At 36.3% G+C, this 22,412-nt stretch overlaps 1 protein-coding gene and 1 long non-coding RNA gene across 4 annotated transcripts in view; both read left to right on the plus strand.

Moving 5' to 3' along the window:
- LOC133528630 (uncharacterized) overlaps positions 1-22,412 on the plus strand; it is a 318,208-nt gene that overhangs the window by 92,003 nt on the left and 203,793 nt on the right. The window lies entirely within an intron of this gene.
- LOC133528421 (uncharacterized) lies at positions 18,290-19,619 on the plus strand. The gene is made up of 2 exons (XR_009800993.1): positions 18,290-18,550; positions 18,937-19,619. It is a non-coding gene; the product is annotated as an uncharacterized LOC133528421 (long non-coding RNA).

Raw genomic sequence — 22,412 nt, forward strand, 5'->3', positions numbered from 1 at the left:
AATCCCATAAATTAAATTTAAACTATTGTGAGTCATGATATTGGATTTATACTAATACTCGTATAATCATAATATTGTATTTATATTTAACTCACGTATATTAGTCACTTTGTCCGCAAAGACCTAATGACTAAACTCCAAGTGTTTGTGAACAAATGCTTAAGGCAAATTCTGCACATCTTTTGGCCTAACTGGATCACAAACGCTCACTTATGGAGAATAACCGGACAAGCATCCGTACAAAAGGAGATCCATACGCGCAAATGGCATTGGATTGGGCATACCCACCTATCCAAGGTGGCCCTGACCTGGAAGATGCCCGGAAAACGGAAACATGGTCGCCCTAAATCTACTTGGCGCCGTTCCGTGGAGCAAGAGTTGGGTGTATTGGGGCTGGGGTGGGAGGAGGTTACCCAAGCTGCCCAGGACCGGAGTCAGTGGAAGAAAATGGTTCGAGCCCTACAACCCCAGCAGGGGGTAACAGGATGAAAAGAAGAAGAAGATATTAGTCACTTGCGCAAAATGTTTCGGAAAGCCTAGGTTTTCATTTCAAGCATTTACAGCGACTATGTCGCGCGAGTGACTAACTCAATTATTATAGTGTTCAAGATTAAAATATAAGTTTACGTAGTGTTCACTTTAGAGTCCTAATTAAGTAACATGTTTCACTCAATGAGCTCTATCCTCGGAGTACGTAACATGATTTAGCGGAGACTAAAACGATGCCGGCGGCACTCGACGACGGTACTGCATGTTACAGCTAATGCCTCGGAACTTCGCTTGTCTCTGCACGAACCTCCGACCCAAGAACAAGAGAGACACTTTGTAGGCTTATTAAATTAAACAATCGTATATTATAGCCACATACCAGCTATTTTTTTCGCCTGGGCCAGTGACAGCTAGAGTGGGCTATAAGGAGTTCGCGGGGCGTAGTGATATTTCAATTTAAACAATACAAGACAAATAAAAAAATACTGAAGGGGATCATGTCACGTAAAACTTAAAAACAGTAGTTACCTAGACTATAAACTATTAGCAATTTAATAATATAAAATAGCGCTGATAAATAATATACTGGATAATTATCTTCCTTTAAGCTACCAGATCACTGAAAAAAATAGATAGCCGAACTGGTTTTGTAACTTTACTAAATAACTAAACTACGGTTATAAGAAAATAAACTTTGCATAAATTTACAAACTTATTTTGTAGTGTATACCCAGTACCTGAACACTGATAGCCAAACACGGTTTTGTAACATATAACACATAGTTCGCAAGTCCCAATTTTTGTGTAAACAGTAACCAAAATTTTGTTACAGTTATGCAAACATTTCTTTCAGTGATGTCGTGACTGTTGTTTTTTTGCATGATGAAGTGAATTAATTAGCAAAAGCAAGTACGGTAATTCGAAAACCAATAGAATCCTTCTCCAGTCTTTTTGTGACCAATAACAGATCACGTTTAAAACGTCTGGAGGAATTCATTAAGTCCCGTTAATGATTTCAGTTACCAACATTTTAGTAATTTTCATCATGATGATCATGATGTTTTCTACTTACTCGTAAATACTTATATAACTAGATACTATATAAACTGGCGTTCAGCTAAGATAAGCGTATTTTTTCGCGGCCATAAGGCCTCGTTTAGAGTTTTATAGTCGCTCATTGAGGTTCGTAACTGCAAGTTGGCTCATCAATGGTCTCTCCCAGGTATAACGTGCCCAGTTAAGCGAGAACCTTGTATTTTAATATAGCCCCGAATTTTAAGCCAGCTTTAAAAGTATTTAGACAAGCGGGGTGTGCCATATGGAACTGGTAGATTGTAATGGTCGCGAGCGGCCATGGATGCCTTCCAAATCACATCGCATTTGAATAGCGACTGCAGTTGGGCAATGCCAGCTAACGACTTTTATCGACTCAATTCTAGGTATTGGTTCCTAAGTGCCGATAATTTAGTATCAATATCCCCGTATTGCTTTCAAATCAAGACGCTGCTTCTTATTCGATCATAGTTAATTCTCTCCTGAGAGTCCTGAACAGTTTATTGACTGGGTGCTTGTGTCATTTTAAAATTCCGCTCCAAAGTAACAATTAATGTTTCAAAAGCTTTGCAAAATCTGATCTTTAGCTGATGCAATAAGTATTTATGTACTAGTACTACTGATGACTATCATATCGACAGTTCAGCAAAGTTCATCATATTACGAAACTTTATGGTAAGATTTTGAAGACCTTGTTATCAAGATTAGTGTTTTTATTTATTTGTAAAATTATTTTCGTAATGATCGTCAGGCACCACTCTACTTTTTGTAGTTTTCTAGATACGGACGCTAAAATACCGATATTTGTATGGCAGTATCGACATTTTTGTGGCACTATACAGCCATTTGTAAGGCGCTGTTGTCATGTGACTATATGTAATTTCTTCGATATTGTATGGCAGTGTCCCTGTATTGCACTGCACTGTGTCGAGACTTATATGCACCAATCAACATATGTATGGTCAAAGTAGCCGTACAAATCTTGCCATACAAATGTCGACAAAAATGTTTTTTTTGGCCATCTTTCGTAAGTTATGTACTAAATTTACATATATGTTAAACACAAAATTTTTTTAGCGTGTTTGTAAATACTATTATAAATAAACCCATTTTTATTTCAATTGTATAACAATAAAATTAACGCCCATACAAATGTCGTAATAACCGTACCAAACTACGTCGTACAAAAACGTTAAGCTTTTCTTCGGTCAAAAATCAGTATCTGTGTCTACTGCCGTTGAAGACCAAAGCCCAAGTTATGTATTATTGTATTGTGAATTAAATCAATTCTCTAAATCATTATCTTTTTACTGGTATTAAGTATTTACGTTATGTTGCCTACGTTCAATCATATTTTATTTTCTGATCCAAACCCGAAGGCCAGGGCTTATAATTAACACGAGCTCGTAATTCTTGTACCTCCCATAGCACACACAATGTTTTTCATCACATTTGTGAGTGAGTAATTTTAAACGAAATAATACTTAAATACAGTGACATTTCAAATATTCGTCCGCAATATTGTCATTTTTGACAGTATAGGCTTCAAAGGCACAGATCCATCCGGCATTCAGTCACGGTTGAAAATTGTGTAAAAAAAATAAACAGCTATTAAATTAATCAAATTTAATATTGCTAAACATAAACAAAAATATTAATATATAAACGTCGATATTAAAGTAAAACTCATTTATTCACTTGGTTCGTATGACGACATAATTTAAAAATATGCCCATGGGCTTAATGAAAGTTAAAAAATCTATTACCGCCCGTGTGCATAATATAGTTTATTCCATCTCAGTATGCTGGCATACTATAACACCTTTTACGAGCAAGTTTAATGAAAAATAATAAATTACTAGTTGCGAGATGTTTGTAGTTTTCGGTAGAAACTAAAACACAATTTTAAAATTTCATTTCGCCCACATTCTCTCACAATTGCCAGCGTCGCCGCGGAGTCAGATATTTATTTTACTCGCATCCTATAGCTCCTGATTCAATTTACTGCAGGTGACAGTGTTAAAGGTTCGCCGAGAGTCCGAGGCGCCTCGGGCCACAATACTGGACATTTGAACTGCATTGTTCACAATCAGTGAGGCGAAGACCAAATTTTATTTCGGAGTTTAAGATTTGGTGACTCACGAAATGCAACTTTCGTATGTAGGTAATTCTATGAGTTTATATTACGTACCTACATACTCATAGTTTCCGACATTTACAGTACCGTCAGAAATATATCTATCACCTTTATGTTTTTTTGTGTAAACATATTTATAGTAATCAATAGAATAGAATAGAATTCGTTTTATTCATAAACGTAGTTGATATTCTAGAATACATCTATTATTTATAGCTTTACAAAATAATAGAATGAATATTTCTTTGAAATAATGTAAAAGTAACAGTATACTCGTCGTATTACTTAAAACAATCACATCACAACAAAGTGAAGTTGGCTTTAAGTATCAATAAAAAAATTAAAGAAGTAATATTTGAACATAATATTTATTTAATATAGTGTAACAACATCAATACTTTGTAGCAAAGCCTTATGGCTTTGATCACTGCTTCTCAACGTCAAGAGCCTCAATAGTAGATTGAGGGATTCTATGCCTTTCTTCCTGGATTTGAGAGAGTTTTTGATGGGCATTAGTGCCTCTTTAGCCGTCTTTTTAGTTCTTCCCATAACCTCTCTATTATATTTAAGTCGGGCGATTGACTTGGCCAGTCCATTACAGTCACATGTCGCCGCTCGAACCATTCTGTGACACGTTTCGCATGATGCTTTCGATCGTTATCTTGCTGGAACACGAATCCAGAGCCCAGAAATCGTCGTGCATAAGGTAGCATTACGTTGTCCAGAATGTTTAAGTATTTATTCTGGTCCATTATACCCCCAATTATGTAAAGTGGACCCATGCCTTTTGCGGAAAATGCACCCCACACCATGACGGAATCTCCTCCGTGTTTTACCGTAGGAAGTTGATACTCAGGATTGTATCTGGTACCGTAGGATGACGAACCCACCTTATGCCAGCACTACCAAACAACATAAATTGGCTTTCATCGCTCCAGAGTACATCGGCCCACTGTTGCGGTGTCTGGACACTCATCTTTCGGTTCTTCACCGATATTAGCGGTTTCTTTACAGGACGTCGTGTAATCCGGCGTCCTGCAAACGACGTCGGACAGTCCTTTTAGATGGAGTAGGCTACCCTGGGGTCGATATTTCTTTGATAATATCCGGCGCTGTTAAGGATTCGCACGAGAGACACGCAAAATATTACGGTTGACTACAGATGTAGTGCAACGTGATCTGCCGCGTGGTTTGTAGCCAATTGAACATCTAGGAGACTTTAAACGCTTAAGTAGCTTTGTAACAGCCGATTTTGGAACACCAAACTGCTGTGAAAACTCTTTATGGGTACGACACCGCTTGTAGCCAGTAAAGATAGCTTTCTGTTGACAGGTGTCCAAACTCTTCGACCCACGAGTCTTCGGAATCTTCGATTCGTTACACACCTTAAGTTTTTTTTATGTTATTTCCGTGACAATTTCACGGTTATATGCGGTTATATGGAATTCTGTTCTTTAAGTAAAAACAACAAAAACCTAAATAACGACCCTTATATGTGGCCAGGTTTTCTCACCGCTATCCCAAGGAATCTACATACAAGCTACTTCAGGATATAGTAAGGTAGAAATAGTTTAGAATTTATAAAATAAAAGTTTTTCCTTAAAAACATAAAGGTGATATATTTTTGGCCGGTACTGTATATCAAATATAAAATATTTATTCAGAAAATATGCCACAGGGATACTTTTACATGTAAAATTTCTAGAAACAATAATAATAACAAAATACAATTACAAATATGGAATCAATGAAATATTAGACACTTTATTAGAGATTTATACAGTCTTTGAATCTCGAATTCTAATAAAATGTAACAAGCGTATTGCCACTAGGATTCTTTTGTTTGTTTTATAAAGAAAAAACGTACGTAGTTACTAATTAAACGCCCAAAAATATAGTACCATAGTCACCACTATACCTAATATCAAATGTATTTACATAAAATATGATATGATCTATTAGGTACATACCTATACATTCGAATTATTTTACTTTTCTAAATCGTTCCTAATTGGAACGAAGATTTCAAGTTCCAGTTCATTTCTAATAATCCTTTGGAAGCATTTTGCAACGTCACAGATGTCCCCCGTAATGCGACGAGTTATCGGAGATCTGGAGACACTTTACAGTGCCCTTATTTTAACTGCAAAAAGGAAGAAAACCTCCCCTCGGCCGAGCGTGTCGTTAGAGCTGATTGCAGGATTAGCGTAATCAGCATTGATACTTTTCGACCGATAGAAAAAAAATGTTAAGCCTCCATAGCACCAATCAATTACGAGAAAAACATTCAATTTTATATTAGCACTGAAAGTAGCAGTAACTAGTTACTAGAGTATACAACATAAAGGTACACAATAGAAAACGATTCATCGATCAGAACTCAACGTAGATTTCACTCTAATTCTTCAATAAAGAAAATGCCCCAAAGGGATCAGTAAATATTAGTCAGACAATCCTTTTATTCTTACATTTGAGTAAATACTGTTAACTGTTAAAATTCTTTGGGAAGTGGACAAAAGTAAACAGTGAAGAGAGTTGCGTGAAGCGCAAAATGAATGAGATTGTAATATTGTAGTGGCACAGCAGTAAAGCCCTTTGTGAGAGGGTAATAAAGGGCATTCTAGGGCTGGAGTGGACCCCGCCGGAAATTTAATCTGACTGGCCTCTTTGTTACTTACTTGAAATTTTAGATAAGACATTTGACGCAAAAAGCGAGTTTTATCAATTAAATTATATTTTTTTAAATTGAATGTATATAGCAAGAAGTTGATGAAAGGGGTCATCAGGTAAATCGTTTTAAGTACAACAGATTAATTAGCCGGATTAAAATGATTTCAATTTGTTATCTCTAGTGTAAAATAAATGAGAATGGATCTAGTGGGACATACTGGCGATAGGCTTTTTAGTAATAAATAGGTAATATTTACGAATTGAGTACTTACATATTGTTTAAAAACCATAAGTAATCATAACAAACTAAACTATATAATAAGTTAACAAATATTGTGTAACTTTGGAGCACCACGTATACCTGTCTACCCTACCAGTGTGAAGATTCTTCTCGTGTGGTCACTCTAACTATTACAACAATGGAGGTGCTGCAAATACTCTGATTAGACTGATCCTTCAAGATTATCCTCTTTGAGTGCCTCGACCCAAGTGAACGAGCCTGTCCAAATTACTCGGTGTCCCCATCACTTGCTAAAACTAACGTGTTGCCTATAATATAATATTATTTTCCCAACTGGTACCACAATGTTACCACAGTAGAATTATTATGTAACTGCTATATTAAATGTAAATATAAATAAATCATCATATTCGGTCATCCAACTTCGTGCATGACTCCGATGCGTCCATGGTGGACCTTATCACTAAAATCTAGAAGCTAGATCCGTTTTAAATCTTTCACCAATCGTCTAAATATTATTAATATCAAAACAGTTTCCATCGAAGTTAATTAAAACGTAACTTGTCACAATTAATACATTAACATGATCAGCAAATATGTTAAATAAAATTATAATGTATCTCTACTTGAAAATAATATCATGACACCAGCAACCTTAAAAATCGTAGATAAGTATTTGAAACTAACATAAAAACCGTCAACATTTTATTAGAGATTCGCGTTAGAAGTTGCCCTTTTGTTCCCTGAAAGCGGTTACGATCAAATTGCTAAGAAACACGCAAAGGGTCGGCAAATTCTGTAGTTAAGGTCTTTACGGAGCGAGCAAAAATCTTTAAAGGCGAGCAAAATGTAGCCTTTATTCGCACATCACGATGCTGCCGTGCTGATCTGCACAGCCTGTGACACATAACACACAGAAGTAGTTTTAACTGATTCATTATCCTACGAGTAGGTTCTGTCAAAGAATTTAATTTCAGTACCATTTCGTACACAGTGATAAAACTTAGTATGAGGTCCCTAGCGACTTTCATATTGATTGTTTCTATGCAAAGGTTCGAAATAAAATAAAAGTTTTTAGACTGTAGTAATACTGTACTGACTAGACTCCGCATTATGATGAATATAATAGATATGTAGTTTCAAATACGTACGTACCGAAAAACAGATATTTGAAAAACTGATCCATACTACTTGAGTATATTAATATATTAGTAGGGGAGGCTTAAAAAACTGTGGCTTTCCGATACTTTGGTTATGACTTACTAGTTCCATTGAGTACTTTTCTTTTTTTTTAATTTCCTTTACTTTTTTGGTTCGAATTGATATCTATTTATATTATACATTGAATATTTATTTATTTGTATTTATGTTATATTTATATACATATAAGTATGTATGCATTATTTTATGATTATATTTCTATTTATGTATATTTGTATCAATGTGTATTCAAAACTTGCATTTCATTAATTTCAGTGATTATACACTTTTGTTTGCGTTTGCCATCCATTCATCGCTACTTCTGTTCTACGCATTTCCTCAAAGGTTAACTGGAAGAGATCCCATACAGGGATAAGTTCGCCTTTATTGCATTTAATTTACTCTGTAACTGTGTATTTCATGTTTTTATTTCTATGTAAGTACAATAAAGAATATACATACATCCATATTTCATATCGTTTAGAATTGAGATTCATACTCGTTCGTTTGGTTATATTATAATACTTATAATAGTAAAATTAACATATAAAAACGTAGGTTTTGAACGAACTTTTAGGTAGGTAAATTGGTTTCCATATTTTTCAATGAGTTCATTACAGGAGTAACATTGCCAATTTAAAGTTTATAAAATAATCTTTATTGCACACCACAATAAAAGAAAACGGCACAAATCACAAGCTTATAATAAAGATAAAAGAATTGACGATATTTTCACTAAAGAGCTATCTCTAATAAATCATTGCATTGTATTGATAACAGTAAATCATTGCACTTATGGAATACAATCTATATTTTAAATATAATTTACTATTGCATACTTCGATACTTTTAAGGCTTTTTCTAGTTCAGTTCAAGCGGGAAACAAAACGAGTCGGCTGACGCGACCTCTGCTACCGGAACCATTTTTGATTAACGGCCTTCGTTGAATTTCATCAAATACTGATAATCTTATTTCAAATATATGTAAACGGTTAAAGGCAGGTGGGCTATGTAAGTGTTGTGATTCATGCCCTTTCCGCTCTTCTGTGTCGTTTATTTTAATATTGCTATAAATTTTAGGGCGTGTGGAATGACGGGGTTACAGTTAATTAAATTTCAAGAGAATGTTCAGCGGAGTTTTGCTTGATAATATGACGTTTTCGGTATATTTACAGTAAATTCGTAGGATTTTTAACATATTCATAATGAAATTAAATATAAATGAAATATAATAATATTCGGTACACTATTTAGCGTTATTTGTCATGTCCGGTTTCATTCAACACATTGAAGACAGTGTAAAGAGTTTTTTTTTTCGTAAATATGAGTTATTGATTAATCTTTGTAATGGGTATTATAAGTACTAAAAATTATATATTCATATTTGATATTTAATATTTGATCTTAAACATAAGCTTAAATTTTACACGCCGCGTCGGATGATACATCGGAAGCTGACGAGGCACGCTTTATAGCAAATTGGAGTCATATAGTCCGGTTGACAACGAGACAGGCCTGTCCCACGTGACGGGGCAGGACGGGCGGCCGTGTCGCGCCGTGGCAGGTCGGGCCGAGATGAGCCTTTGGATGTGCGCCAGCGATGTGTCCCGCCACTCCGCATGGCACGCGGTGGAATATCCGGGCTTAGGTGAATTGGCAACCACGACGATTTTTTTAATGTTGTAAATTTGGTGTAGATACCAAATACTATATTTTTTTATTTCGTATTCCCAAAGCGTATCTTATTTGGAAAATAACCTATATTTAACAATGTAACAATAATTATATCAGTTTTAATCATGTCAGATTAATAACTAATACAATAAAATCTAAAAGCAAGATTTTTTATAATATATAATATTATTTAGCAATCATAAACAGTTACTATAAAGGCCCGTTGAAACTCTGGAACAATGTCAACAACTCCGAGGCACATAGAATTTGTTTTATTACATTGAAATCGTACCTAAATGTCTTCAAAAAGTTTTTCGTTAAATCGTTTACGATAAAAAAAGCCGACGCCGCCCTGCCATTCACTTTAATGGTGAGGCTGAAGCTTGAATTCTGTCATTAGGCCTTGGAATTCCACCTTTTATCGGGCAAATGAGGTGCCAAGCGCAGCAAGATGAACCAACGTGCCTACACAATTGCAAAAAAATATATATCTGAAATCATTCAACCGAAATACGTTTCCCTTGTTCTCCTCTCGTTCTGAATCATAGATGTAGCAGTGCTATTATTTTGGAGTGAGAGAGAGCACGATAAATAACTACTAATGTCAAATTTGCGATTATCATAATATGTCTAATAAAGTAAAATAATTCTTGATAAGTTTAAATCCATTGTATTTATATTCAATTTTGCATACTGCTATCTTTATCATGATTTTTAAAGGATAAAAAACATATAGACCATATAATTATAAAATAAAATCAAGAATTTCGTACATATTTGTTTCCTTTAAATTATACGACTTGCATAAATCGCATGCATATAAAAAATAATTCTGAAAATTCTGCTGCATTTAATAGTCCTAATTCATCCCGAGAGCAATGATATTGAAAGTAGCAAGAATCAATCTCGCTTTTTTTTAAACCTCAATACACTATTTTTTTATTTGAACTACGTGTAGGTAAAAACACCCTCTGACTGGATACATACCTACAAGCAAGTCCAAGTTTATCTTTCTACGTTATAAAAAGCAGTAACATGATAGTTTTCACATAAATAAATGCTAAATGCTTTACTAGCCTATGATTTAATCTAAACCTAATTTTGTTTCGCGTTGGTGGAAGCGGGTGCAATATGATTTATATAAGATATTATATTATTACAGAATATAGATACTATTCCATTTTCATTTCAATTTCCTTATATTAATTACTTACCCCGTATCAAATTCTGTGAAAACTTACTTTAGCCAATGTTGACAATCACCTCATTTTAGCCTAATGAATCTTGACATTTTTTACTAGCCTATTTTGGTATCCCACTGCTGATCAAAAGCTTATCTTTATGATTTCCGAAATTAATTTAAAGTCTGTAAACTACAGAACTTTCCTGTAAGTAACTTAAATGGTGTTAAAATATTTTTATAAATGGAACGCCCAAGCACGCGAGGCCGAAGGCCGAGCTGCGAGAGTGCGGCCCAAAGCGGAAGTACAACCGCATTAACTTTCCCCTTTGGAAAAGAAATCTTCTTTATATTAATAACAACAAAAATAACGGGAAAAGTTATAAAGCGAACCGGCAACACGTCAACTGTCTTAATAAGCGGAGCCGGCGGGCCGACGGCCCGACGGCGAAGCGTCGAGGCTAGCGAAGGCCGAAGGCCGAGCTCCGCGTAGGGCCGAAGGCCCGAAGCGTCCCCTTCGAGGCTCGCCAGCGGGGAAGTTGGAGCTTAAACACGACCCAATAGTAAAAGTGTCTTAGACAAGCGAAACGGCGGGCCGGAGGCCGAAGGCCGTAGGCCCGACGTGAGCTTGTCAAGACACTTTTACTATTGGGTCGTGTTTAAGCTCCAACTTCCCTTCAACCCCCAAAGTAACTATATTGCGAAGGCCGAAGGCCGAGCTCCGCGTAGGGCCGAAGGCCCGGAGCGTCCCATTGGATCGCCCAAGCACGCGAGGCCGAAGGCCGAGCTGCGGGAGTGCGTGCTCGCACGCGGACCATTCCTTGCAAGCAAAAGTACAACTGCTTTACCTTTTCCCTTTGGAAAACACAAACTTTTACACCTAAACAACGGCAACAACAACAACAACTCATCAACAACAACAACATCAACAACATGACCAACAACAGCACCAACTACATCACGACTACCGCGGGGCCCTCGGGCCCCGCGCACAAAGCAACATACTAGTTATTATTATTATAGCCTCATTTATTCCTTAATAAATTAGAATACATTTCAGTGCATAACAATTCGTAAATCATTTCACATGCAAAATAATTTAGATTGGCAATTTCACAATTCATATTAACAGTAAATTATATAATTTTTTTTTCTAATTTCATATTAATTAATTAAATCAATCATTAAATTTTACTATTAAATACGATTACGATTTGAAATAAGTAATTATACATTTTGTTATTTTATTTTCAATATATGTCATGCAGTTCAATTAAATTATTTATGACTTAAGGACCTCTCTTCGATATATATATATATATATTGTGTGTGTGTGTTCGTGTGTAACACTGATGTATACTGTATATGTAACATTTGCTTATCTAATAGCCCAACTATTTTGCATAATCTGTAGTTTAACTGCGACTTGTACACGCAATATGGCGCGGAGTTTACATTAAATGGACCTCTACGGCCTTTGTAAGCTCTCAAGCCTGGGGCCATGATCGTGTTGCATCGACACAAGGTTTGTTTGGGTGAGTTTCCGAATTGTTACGCATGCAATTTGGTTGTGTGAACATTTTACGTACTTCAGACAAGCTAACCGATGGCTTTCTAACAAAATATCCGCTTACATTATTAAACTTACATTTTAATAAACATAAAACATACCCAACGTAAACACGAAACATATCATCTTTATTAATAATACCAATATAAAGAATTTAATTAGTATCCCTCTCGGAGCTCGGAATCATGTGAAATGAGATGCCTACTTATCAGCGAAACTTCGCCGTAATTAAATTGAGAACAGGTGGAAGCTACACAAAATGAATCAAAATTAATCTGGTGTAATTTGACAGTACCGCGTCTTCGGCTTCAAGCTTGTTTATTTTACAGTACGGACTCTAAACAATTAGAAAACGAAATCGCAATTAATTGAATTTGCGTATTTTAAGACAGATAGATCACAAGAGACACATGATTTTTTTAAATATGATACAAATATTACATTCTAAAATATATAAGTACATTGTAGAAGAGGCCAGAAAATCGGTCAATGATGGATGAGTGAGTTTGAGAGCCGACACGTTAGTGCTTTTCACGACTACTGCAAGGAAATAAGAAAACATTTTCATAACTATAAGTACTTTAATAGATATTAATATGTATACTGGCGTGAGTACAATTGTTGAAAGGAAGCGATGTATTTTTGCCAAGTACGTTTATATTTTCTTCACTAGAAGAACTAATTTTTATAGCGTAGATACGTGTTTCTTGTATTTAGTAAGTATCCAATTTAGTGAGTATTTTCCCATTACGCCTTTTTTACTTTTTTATCACTTTTCAGAGGTGTTTTACTGTTGTTGCTTCAAACCGACTCTAAACTTAGAAGCGTTTTTGCTAAAAAAAAAAACACAAATAGCTACAAAAGTAAAAACGCCTTAAGCGTAAACTGAATGGTTTTGACGTTTCTTTTTTTTTAAACATTGGTCTTATTAATATCCTAATTTTATTTTTGAAGGAAAAATTTGCGCCAAAAAATACCTTTTATTGGTTTTTATGTTTATAATGATACTCATTGCTGTAGCACCTGAATCATCACCAATGCCAGATGATGATAACAATGAAACATTGTAGTAGTGGTGGTTCAGGTGCTACAGCTATTGCCTACTTTCCAGCTTGGTTGGTAGAATCTATTGCCACATTTCCGAACCTTGGTGTGAAAAATATGCTTCCTAGCGATGACAACGTAGCAGCGATTCACGGTCCGATTCGAAGAATGATTAAGATCTTGGAAAGATCTTTAAAACATCGATAACTAAACGACGTGTCAAAATTGACGTTTATTGCGATTCCTCTGTGATCCCAATAAGATCTATCTACGATATTTCTAACGTCAAAGTGACATTGGTTGCCCGAATCGAGCTGCTTCTGTCAATTACACGACTTATAAATGATATCTAAATGAGAACTTCTCTAAACCAAAACTTATGGTTATCGTATTTCATTCTTCGAATCGGGCCGTCACGTTCCAAACAAATTATTATTTGGAATGTGAATGGCTGCTACGTTGTCGTAACGTAGCGGCTTCGTAGCTGTATCACACCGTAGCTTGTGAATTGTGAACTACGAAGCCTGCGTTAACGCATTCACTGCCAACGTTTTCGTAGCGCTACACGCGTAGCGTTTTCCCGCTTTGTAGAGAAAAGTGACTACGAACAGAGCGCCCGCCGAGCGAATGGTGCTCCCACATTGGCTGTTATATAACGTTATAAAAACATTGTGTGACAGTGGCAACATAATAAAATACTATGGCGTGTCTGTCACACGATGTTACATAACAGCCAGTGTGGGAGCACCATTAGAGGTTAAACATCAATATCAACATCAAACATTTATTCAGCAAATAGGCCACAGGGGCACTTTTACATGTCAAATTTTTACAAACAATAAAAATAACCAAAAATTACAAAATACTATTACAAATATGGAATCAATGTAATGTTAGATACTTTATTAGAGATGTATACATATACATACAGTCTCTAAATGTCGAATTACACAAAAAACTATGATAAAAAAGTATACTTTTTTTTTTTATACCACGACGGTGGCAAACAAGCATACGGCCCGCCTGACGGTAAGCAATCACCGAAGCCTATGGACGCCTGCAACTCCAGAGGTGTTACATGCGCGTTGCCGACCCTTTAAAAACCTGTACACTCCTTTTTTGAAGAACCCCATACTGTAGACCCTCGGGAAAACCTCGGAAGGGAGCTCATTCCACAGCCGGAGCGTCCGCGGGAGGAAATTCCTCTTGAACCGCACAGTACGCGACCATTTAGGTTCTAAGGTGTGAGGATGAACACCCTGCCGACGGCGAGCGGTGTAGTGATAGAAAGTGGCCGTTGACATCATGTCAAACAATTCCTCAAAGCATAGCCCATTGTACAAGCGGTAGAACACACACAAGGAGGCAAAGTCTCTCCTTAGGCTTAAAGGTTCAATACCACTTGTGAGTTTGGGATCGTCAACGATTCGCACAGCGCGCCTTTGGACTGAGTCAAAGGGTCCAAGCTGGCATGCAGGTGCTCCTGCCCAAAGGTGACAGCAATACTCCATATGGGGTCTGACTTGCGATTTATATAGCAACAGTCTTTGCCCCGGAGTACAGTATCGCCTCGCTTTATTGAGCACACCGAGTTTTTTGGATGCCAGCGCAGCCTTCCCTTCCAGGTGGCTACGGAATTGGACGTCACTGGAGATGTCGACACCGAGGATCCCAATACTCCCTGACATGGTAAGGGCTGTGCCTTGGAAATGCGGTGTCACAGTAAATGGGGTTTTCTTAGCGGTGAACGCGCAAACTTGTGTCTTTGTGGGGTTGAATCGGACTAGATTGTCCCGACCCCACACCGAAACTCTGGATAGAGTGCTCTCAATGTCCGACACAAGCTTTTCACGACTCTCGAGCACCACGGAACGAGGGATGTTGGCACGGCCTGTGTAATAGGCATCCCCAGTACTGTCGTCTGCATAACAATGAATGTCGTCGATAGACAACATGTCATTGATGTGCAGCAAAAACAGCGTTGGGGATAGCACAGAACCTTGCGGAACGCCAGCGTTAATGTCCATGCTATCGGAGCAGCTTCCGTCTACTACGGCTCGTATGCGTCTGCCGGACAAAAAACTAGCGATCCATTTGCATAGACCCTCCGGCAATCCATAAGATGGTAACTTCGACAGGAGACCCCGATGCCAGACCCGATCGAACGCCTTCGCTATATCTAGGCTAACTGCCAATGCCTCACCTTGACTCTCAATGGCCGAAGCCCAGCGGTGTGTGAGATACATAAAATTCTTTAGATATGTAAAAGTCAAGTGTCACTCTAAGTGTCAGTGATAAAATATAATTAAAAAAAAGATCATTAAATTATCCTTAGAGATTTAAAGGGTCTCCAGGACTTGAATTCTTATATAAATAATTAAAATACAAGAAATTTAACCAGACAAACAGACAAGAATCGAATAAAGTGTTTCACGTTAATGCCACTCGAGGATTGAGGTTGAATCAAATGTCACGATAAGTATCCTTTCTTGCACAGCTACAAACTATTAAAATAATAATTCGATTACTCCCTGTAATAAGTAAGGTTCTATTTTAAAAATGATTGAATTATGAGCAACATGAGCTAATCCGCTTCGCGGTATGGGCCCTTATTCGACATGCTAAAAGTGACGTTTCGTGTTGATTTCCATTTGATGTGGGAAATATTGTGACTTGTCGAATTGCTATCATCAACACCTGTCAGTGAACAATATCCACACTAGAGGCGGGGCGTTGTACCGGAATAGTTTTTGGAACAGGTTTTTTGTAATAGACTACTTTTAGCTTGTCGAGTATTTAAAAGTACGAACTTTGATTTCTGAAATAAAACAAATATGAAACTTTCATCACCTCGTACCTCCATTCTTACCGTTACTTTAAGCAAAACAAAATTTTGTTAACAGACGGTCGTCTGGGCGTCTGTTGTATCTAAAAATAGTGTAATAATATATAATAAAAATATGTCAATGGATTCATAGCCTTCACTCAAAACGTCATAATATTTCCGACCCCTACCGAAATAATAAGTCGATATTTGCATAAATAATCCTTATTTGTAAGACGCCTAAGACCGGCAAATACGTAAACTGCCTATTGGGGGTCATACTCGTAAAAGTGGTATTTTAGACGTACTTTTGGTACGAGTAACAGAGACGTACTTTTGGTACGCAGTCCCAGCTCTAGTCAGGATTCTAGTTGTCAAATATAAGCGTGTCGAATACGTATTAGTTAACTGTCAAATGAAATTAGATCAACGGTAGACTTTTTTGTCGATGGGTATGGCTGCCATGTTTGGATTTATGACATTTGAAAGGGGATCCTAAGGCAGAGAGTAGTTTTTTCTGTACGATTTTGATTCTTCTACTCGACGCAAGATGGAGTTAGCTGCCAAATTCCGATCTTGGCGTTATAAAAATAAACCGCAAGAACCATGACAATGACATGCAGTTGCGTCGATGTAGATCTATCATAAAAACGTACATGTGACAATTGTCCAGGATTTAAAAAAATCTTGACAATTAATAAATGTCAAAAAGAAAACTGATTTATTATAAAAATACAAATTATATATAAAGTTTGATTTTAAAACCAATGATCGTGGGTCCTAACCCCGGCTCTTAACAATGAACATCTTGTAACTTGTGTGCAAAATATCATTTAACTTTTACCAATTACTTTTCGGTTAAATAAAATATCACGAGGAAGAAGTAGCCCCAATAAGGTATATTTTCCCCTCTGGGTTAGAAGGTCAGATGGCAGTGAGACAGGGAGAGATAGTGAAGAATGCGGCAAAATAATCATTAATTGTGTTGTTAGACTAGCTTTTTTTGTTAATATGAAAATTGACGCAACAGCAAGCTCAAAGCCCCCTATGAGCCAGAGCCTGTTAGGTGCAGGCTTAATTGGCTCATCCGAGGGAAGCGGAGCTTCGGCGACTAGCTGGTTGCGTCTGCTTATCAACTTCTTCCAATTCACTTTTACATCAACTCCTTCTAAATTTGTAAATTAAGGTCAACTTTGTAAGAACTAATACCTGTGCCATACTATAAATTGGACGATATGCCTAATTAATTGTTATTAATGTTGAATTTTTAATGGCGTATAATATAAGACAGCGGTCGTATAATGACTGAGAAATTTGGATTTTTCTGTTTGAATAAACAGCAAACTGGAGACATTGAGATTAATTATAAACTTATTATTTTAGGTGTTATCAAGAAAAAAGGTCTTAATAGATTTATGAATAGGCATTGGCAGAAAAACAGGCGTCCGACCACGCATAATGGAGGATTCTATTTCTTTTATCATGTAGCTATATCTATATGACCTCTGCCGCCGACTTTTTCACCCGTTGGCGCCTGTGCCCAAATCCTTCTAAGACCGAAGTTTGCTGTTTCCACCTGTCCAATAAGCTGGCACATAAGACCCTCAGAGTTAGATTCCGGGGTACAGCCTTACAACATAACTATTCCCCAAAGTATCTCGGTGTTACACTGGACAGAAGCCTGACATACCGATTGCACATAGAGAAGCTAAAAAGTAAAATAAGGACCAGGATATTTTAATTACGATACATAAATAACTACTAAAACATGTTTTCTGCAAGAAATTAGTTATCTTATTATATTATAAAATATTTATTATCCATCTGTGATGTTTATTTCTTGTGAAGATATCGAAGTTTCGCTGTGTAGCACTTATCGATATATAATATGATCAAAATCGACCCGTCCACATCCCTAAAAATCCACACATACACATTTTTACGCACATATACAAAGCAGTATAACCACCAAAATGGCTACGGCTTGAGTATTCAAATTTGTATTGAGAAAAGGCAACTATATCCTGTCTTTATTTGCCTCTCTATCGCTCGAATATGCAATACGCATGCACTCTTCGTCAAAATCGGTTTCAAACTTTTTCGACTGAGTACGCGCAATAAACGCCTAGTAGTAGTATTTAAATGTTTACCGTATTCATTTAAAGCATCGTAGGACAATGCCGCTATGTAAACTGTAAGGTGGGTATTAAATTAGTGTGAGTTATTTTGGCACCGGACTCAACCTTCACGTTACAATATTTAAAGTATTGCGCTGTCATAGTAACGAAAATGATAAACACGTCAATCGGAGTAAACAAGTAACTAAATGATGCAAACAAGAAAATATTGCAAAATAGGTACATATATATGTACCGATAATTATTTTGTGTTAAAAATATGAGGCAAATTATACTGCCCGATTATATGGACTACATATTAAAAACGATTATCTTGGAAACAGTCAATAGGTGAACAAAGTTATAGTAAAATTGGTGCATAATTTCAGGGCTTGCCTGGCCCACGCATGATGTACCTACCTACCACGACCACGGCCGTCTCCTATTACTATTTTTTTCTAATTCCCTAACTAGCGAACAATATTTCATGTTCATAGTCTAGAATTTAAAACCTTAGCTACATATTTGTGGCGCTTGGGGTCCTAGCGTGGGTCTATGAGGAAATGTCAAAACGCCTTTTAAAGGTTTCTGGTGACCAGAGGCTATATTTCAATCGGCGGATCAGCATTGTTATCCAGAGGGGCAGCAGCCTTCTGGACACACCACCGACCGACCAGAATTTATTTATAAGTTTTTATCTTAAGTGTTTTTATGATATTTTATATATAAACTTACAGATGTCGAACCACCAGCAAAGTTTTTGAAGAGGTGTAGTTCCTGGTATCAACTGGAAACTGAAACTAATAATCTACACTCAAGAAAATGAAATATAGTCACAGAAAACTTTAATGTTTTATTTTATTAAAGAAAAACGTTCAAAAAATGTGTAAACAGAAATATATATTTTTTAATTCGTAGTTGAATAACATAATATGTATTTAATCTCCTGTACATAGGAATCGTCTTTTTGTAGGTTTATATAAACAATAAGTACTTAGGTCGATTTAGGCATCAACTCATCACACCAAAATTTTGTTCTAACCGGTCACACCGCCAAAAGCAGTATTATTTGTTTCAACCCGTCACAAGTAGATTTAGTTATATTAGGACACATCGTAATTTTGTAGCTATTGGTCAAACTGCAAATCTGTTCCTATTCGTCATCCCGTCAAACTGTTCTAACTAGTCACAAGGAGGATACCTAAACAAATTTCACTACCCGCGAAACGTGTAATATAGACCATACAGTAGGTCTTAATGGTGATGGCGACTGTACAATGGGGTTGCGTATACATACAAAGAGCATTCAAATAGTTGGTGATAGACCAAGTGACCGAGTTACTAACAGTTATATTATATCTTTTTTATAAATAATGTAATAGCGTAATTTTTGGAAAAATAATAAAGGATTCATGAACCATCTCGTAATTTTTAAAAAACGGACTTTAAATCATATGCCTGAAAGATGTGTTAAGGTATACTTACAACTTGGATCGTGAACGTGGTTTAGAAGCAACTGGGTGCGGAGTAAATTGCTTGAATTTTTTTAGAATTTTGAGCGTTTCTAGGAGAATATGTGGAGCGAGCATTATTCGACGTGTAGGTGTGGGTTCAACAAAAAGATCGCATGTCAATAGTGCTTTATTGTCGTTAAAATTCAATTAATAATCGCCTTTATCGACCATCAACTGTGTGGTCACTTTTTAATTGATTGACATTGTCAGGTATAGTTTCACTACTCGCCGCCGCATTATTCATAGCGCATTACTTATCCTATCGGATACAAGATGTCGCTGATTCTTGTAAAGTTATGTTTTAAAAAAAAAGACACCTTACTCTATGCCATATATTGTATGAAAGGAAGGGTATTCCCTGTCGTACGTCAAAAAATCCAAGATGGTGCCCAAGCCCATGGACAAAAAAGTCTAGCAATAAAATCAACACTTGTCAAAATTTGACATTAGCAATCCACAGTCAGGTGACAATCAAATCAAACCGATCCACTTCGAGTTCAGAGCCATTACAAACTGTATAGTAGTAATAAACAAAGTTGATTTTAGTTTGATTATTTTTTCTATGAATGAGTTTTGATTGTTCCAAATGATAATATCCACAGTTGATAGAATCAACACTTGATACAATCAACATGCGATAGAATCAAGTGTTGATTTGATGTGGACGCGAAATTTGACAGTTGTGCATGTCGAATAAGGCCCATGGTCACTGTTCGGTACTTTTGTATATGTACACACAAATACTACGTATTTTCGTTTATTATTTTAAAATCAATTAATACTTCATGGACTAGCATATTCCAAATGGGATAAGCCTGAAACGGAACGCTTTTCTCAAAGCGCGCAACACCGAAGCTCGAGTGTTGCCATTCTCTCTTGCCAACGATCTCCAAATCGAAACGCGCGATATCTGCTCGCTCCGTCGAAGCTTGAGTCGAAAAACCCAAAATCAAATTGACACAGTGTACAGCATAAATAGAAATCGTCTCCCGACGCCAGCCTGTGAGATTACGACATTTCACCATCGAAGGAACCAAACCAGGGGCCCCTGAGGAAGTTGCAGGCCACGTCACAGGTGAGTCCCCACGGTTTATGCTAGTCATTTATTCGACATAATTGTGTTCGAACCGGATATTACTATCTGGTATCAGTTTATGCGTATTATTTGTGCTGTACAAAAGTAATTGCAAGTAAATTCCTTTCCCTTTGTTCGTAAGTTAGCGAGAACCTACCTCCGCTTACAATTATTAATTATTAATCCATTTAGGGTTCAAACTAATTGTGGTCATCAATACTAACGGACCCTGGCTTACTACATACTAGCTATCTAATAGGTACGAGTATGCAATGCAAAATGATGTACTCAATCATACAAAAAAATATTTTATCATGAACTCACTATGTGGAGTGGAGTTTTTGACACAGCCTGTAGCCTTTATGGTCGTCGAAGGACAAAAGTTTGCTTGTTATCGGGGAAATATCAAAACATATCTCCCAGCCTTTATAGGGAAAGTTTCGAGTGCACACACTCGAGTATTGAATCATTGACCTGCAACCGTTAGATAGGTAGAAACTTTTTAGCGTACCCGAACATTCTAAAATGCACGGAATTAATTTCGGGTGCATTTTATAATATATACCAACATTTGATATAATTTTATTTTATTATCATTCACAACGCACACACACACACACTTAGGGGATACCAACAAAAAATATATGTTTACATAACATATATGGTATAAATTAACAAACATACTTACTCCGTAGATATGAATATATTAAATAAAGTTTGTATTGGCTAATTATTTTTTATATAACATAGATAACTTATAGTCATTATCACAAGTAAAAGTATTTGAAATATCATATATGTAACATAACAATTACATGACAGAAATGCCGTCCAAATTAGACATATGATCATACTCGTACATGTAACAAACTGAATTAGTAGCTTCTGCTGTAGTAGCTGTTCTATCATAAAGCAGGTCTCCGTTAGGTACGACGACGAGCGAAGCGAGGAGAAGTGTTAGGTTGAACTACGAACAAACAGCGCGCGAGCCGAGCGAGCGAAGCGAGCATACCGCGGTAGAAGCCGGTGAAGTGCCAGAATGAAATTTTCAACGGTTAACTAATTTAAGGGAATTCTCAAGTGGATAAGGAAGTGCACGCTTGTTTTTAGATAATGGATTGCTCCACTTACCTACTGTCAACTACTATGTGAGTTGTTGCTCTAATACAATACAATACTCTTTATTGCACACCACACATATTTTACAATAAATGTACAATAATGTAATATTTTGTAATGTAATGTGTAATATTTTTCTTTTGTACATTATCATTTATTGTTTCAAAAACCATATCAGTTGATCTAAACTGATATGGTTTTTGATCGTTCGATTTTATCATTTTCATAAGTTTTAACTTTAACACGACATTAAATTATCACCATTGAAAGTTTTTTTAAAAACAAATTAGACATTTTAACATTATACAATTCTGGTTTTATACCAAATGTAAATCTTATATTAATCAAAATTATACAATATGAGCGTATATCCTGTGAATTTTATATTTAAAATTAGTATATATTACATTACTTGCCCATTAATTTCGCTCGTTTTCTTATAAATAATTGAATTGAATACGTTCTTTCACTTACAGAATTTTTGTGTATTCGCAAAGACGATGTG

This window comes from Cydia pomonella, chromosome 19 (genome assembly GCF_033807575.1).
Source record: "Cydia pomonella isolate Wapato2018A chromosome 19, ilCydPomo1, whole genome shotgun sequence".
NCBI lineage: Eukaryota > Metazoa > Arthropoda > Insecta > Lepidoptera > Tortricidae > Cydia > Cydia pomonella.